Below are 3,328 nucleotides of genomic sequence, written 5' to 3'. Positions count from 1 at the left end.
TTTCCAGGGCCCGATGCATGAGGCTGTCTCCTAGCAATAACATCATTATGAAACCTTGGTTCCTACTAAATATCTTCATCTCAGAAGGTAAGATTCTGGGGGAAATGCCTGCAATCTGTACTTACTTCAGGGTTTCAAAGGAAGCAGTCAGAGGGTGAAGTCAATTGGCCCTCCTCCTTACAGTTGCCAAGAAACAACTTCAGGATCTTGTCCCTTACATTTTTACCAAAAAAATATATCAGATTAAGAAAAGTTTGAGTAGCTTACCAACAAAGCTTACCTGTCTGATTAGTAATAATAAGCATCTTTTTACCCCTCAAACATTGGCAAAGATTCTGCCCTTGGCCCAAACTCTAATCAGGCTCCTCCCCTAAGCTCTTCTTTTTAATTAAGCCTCAACTTTTGAACCTCTGTGTTCATCTCTGCATTGTCCGATTTCAGCAAGAATCCTATTAAGTTAGTTTAGCCAGAATCCTCATCCTCTGTATCTTGTCACCCCCAACAGCCAATTTCATTTCCCACTGTTTCCCTGGCCTGCCTTCAGCAAGGATCCTGGTAGGTCGGTTTTGCCAGAATCCCCTTACCCCTGATGTTTCCTCTTAGTAATTTTCCAACTACTGATCCCCACCCTGCTCCTTGACTCTAAATTCTCACTTTTCCTGGTTGTAATCAGAGTTGAACCAATCCCTCTCCTCCACTGCATAACCCCACTGCAGGGGTCTCCACACCTATTGTGGTAGTCCCCCCAAATAACGTCTGCCTTGCCATTCTTTAAGTGTCGTGAATTTTTTCTTTAACTACATCGACAGTTAGATGTAGACTTAAAAAGTGACCAAAGATTCAGTCCACTTAACATAAATCTGACAAACCACAGTGAAGTGGGACCCACAATGTCACAGCATCTGGTGAAATAATTGTTTTGCTTTTGGACAAGTCCCCCAGGTAGATCCAAAAAAGCTGCATTGGTTTATGGCTACATTTAAGGCAAACACTTGTTGGTGGAACTTCTGGGAGGGAAGTCTGCTGCCAATTCTATAAGGAAGCCCCCTTGAATCTTTGATTAACCTTTATCAAGTCCTGTAAGAGTTGTTCAAAATAGCTGGTCAAGAAGGATTTTGGACTCCTGGGGCTGGAATATATGTGAAACTTTTAAATGTAAATACCATACAAGCATAAAGAAGACAGGAGCACATATGTCCGCTAAACCTAACCCATTCTGAAGGCACAATTTCATCGCCTACTCTTATCCATAGCCAATACTCTTGGAAAATCAAATTTGTGGGTTGTACACCATGATAGTAAAGCCCTAGATGTGTGGCCGGGAGAAAGGAAACGACGAAGCTGTACGATGTACTGAAATAGCAGGGACTGCTCCAGAGAGATAGAGGCTCTATTACCCAGGGCACAGCCTGTCTCCTCACTAACTATCAGCCCATGAAAGGCTGTGGCTGGAGCTCCTCCCACTCGTGTCGGAGCGTTGAGAATCAATGGTTTGATATCGAGCACTGAGTTGAAAATTATGCATCTCAGACATCAGCAAAGACCCAGGAACCAATCAAACGTGAACACCCGAGGACAGACAAAATGGGATGGCATGATCGGGTTTCAGCACATTTACTACCTCACCTCTAACCACCCAACTATTAATAATTGTAGTTCTTCAACAGGAGAGGAAAATGCATTAAAGAGGCTGCTGTGAGTCACTTTGTTTTATCCTAGGTGAAAACAAATGTAATCTAAGAAGCTCTTCCTTTGTCATTAGAAAATAACATCCCTGTCTGTTCATAGCAGTATATCTGTGTCGATGTCATGATTTTAACAACATACGACAGTTACGTAAGAAGCGATTGTCAGAAGGGGGAATGAAACATGAGAGGCTATGAACTATGAGAAACAAACTGAGGCCCTCAGAGGGGAGGGGGTGGGGGAATGGGATAGACCGGTGATGGGTAGTAAGGAGGGTACGTATTGCATGGTGCACTGGGTGTTATACGCAACTAATGAATCATCCGAACTTTACATCGGAAACTGGGGATGTACTGTATGGTGACTAACATAATATAATAAAAAATCATTAAAAAAAAAAGACTTCTTGCAACCAGAAAAAAAAAAAAAAGCGATTGTTGGTGAAAGCTGGGTGGGGGTTACACAGAAACTCTTTTGCAACTTCTTACGAGTCTTGTACCAGAACAAACCAACAAGATCCTTTGCATACAAATTTGTCTCAGTGTATTTCCAGTGATCTATGAGAAAAAAATTATCTGCATCATTAGCAGAGTGCTTCCCTTCCTAACCTTGTTCCAGATTTCTACGTTACCTATTGTTTCAAGGTAGTAATGGAGGAGGTGTGAGGACTAGGTCCAGTCTATGCAGGTGCAGCATAGGGACAGAAATGTATTAAGACTTGGATATTTGTCACCTGGCCATCGCTCTCTCCCTTCCTTCTCAGTACCTGCTTCCGGCGGTCCCGAAGGCGGGCAGGCTGGGGGCGGCCCCAGAGAGTAGGAGGCACAGTGGGAGCTGGTGTGTGTGGTCTAAGTGTCATTGCAGTGCACGTGAGTCGAGAATCGAGAATCAGGAGGAGGAGGAGACTACAAGGATAGGCCCAGGAACAATGGTGTCCAAAGAGGGACAAGCAGCAAAAAATCTCAGCATGGACCATGCCAACCAGGAAAATGAAAAAAAGGACGAAAAGGAGCAAGTTGCTAATAAAGGAGAGCCCTTGGCCCTCCCTTTGGAAGCTGGTGACTATCGTGTGCCTAGAGTAAATCCTGGGCAGTTCGGTGTTAGGCAGCCCATCCTGCAGTGTAGCTGGGACATGATTCAGAGGCCTGGCACTGCAGGCAAGGATGGGAAGAGAATATGGAAAGGACTGGGGAGGAGGTGAGACAGCTGAGGGAAAAGCAAGTCAGTCACTGTCTGCGGGCAGTTAGCCCTGACCCTCCTCACCATGCCCATCATGAGGTTTGCCTTATGCCTTGAATCCTGATGTTTGCCCTGAAGTTAATAGGAAGACACACCTGCTTCCTAAACTTACATGGGCTTGATGTACCTTTGTTGTAAACCTTTTGGTGTTATGTGTTTCCTGTGGGTCTCCTATGACCAGCTTTTAATTGAATGCTGTATTGCGACCCAATCTGTAAGATTCTGTCAGCCCAAGGTTTCACCCTATTGCATGGCAGGATGCTCATTATAAGTTATGATGTTAATAAAGCAGTTTAAAAGGAAAAAAAAAGGAAGAAGAAAGAAAGAAAAGACTTTTGGATATTTGTCATATGTGGGGAAACAAAATTCACAAAGCCCCTGGTTTATGAGGGTGTGGTGCAGC

At 44.1% G+C, this 3,328-nt stretch overlaps 1 pseudogene; it reads left to right on the top strand.

The window, feature by feature from the left end:
- Positions 1-2,614: 2,614 nt before the first annotated feature.
- Positions 2,615-2,982, top strand: LOC100476704 (annotated as a pseudogene).
- Positions 2,983-3,328: the final 346 nt, after the last annotated feature.

Source organism: Ailuropoda melanoleuca, chromosome 7 (genome assembly GCF_002007445.2).
Source record: "Ailuropoda melanoleuca isolate Jingjing chromosome 7, ASM200744v2, whole genome shotgun sequence".
In the NCBI taxonomy this organism is placed as follows: domain Eukaryota; kingdom Metazoa; phylum Chordata; class Mammalia; order Carnivora; family Ursidae; genus Ailuropoda; species Ailuropoda melanoleuca.
Note: the sequence above shows the minus strand (reverse complement) of the source record. Positions and strands in the feature narration are given on the sequence as shown.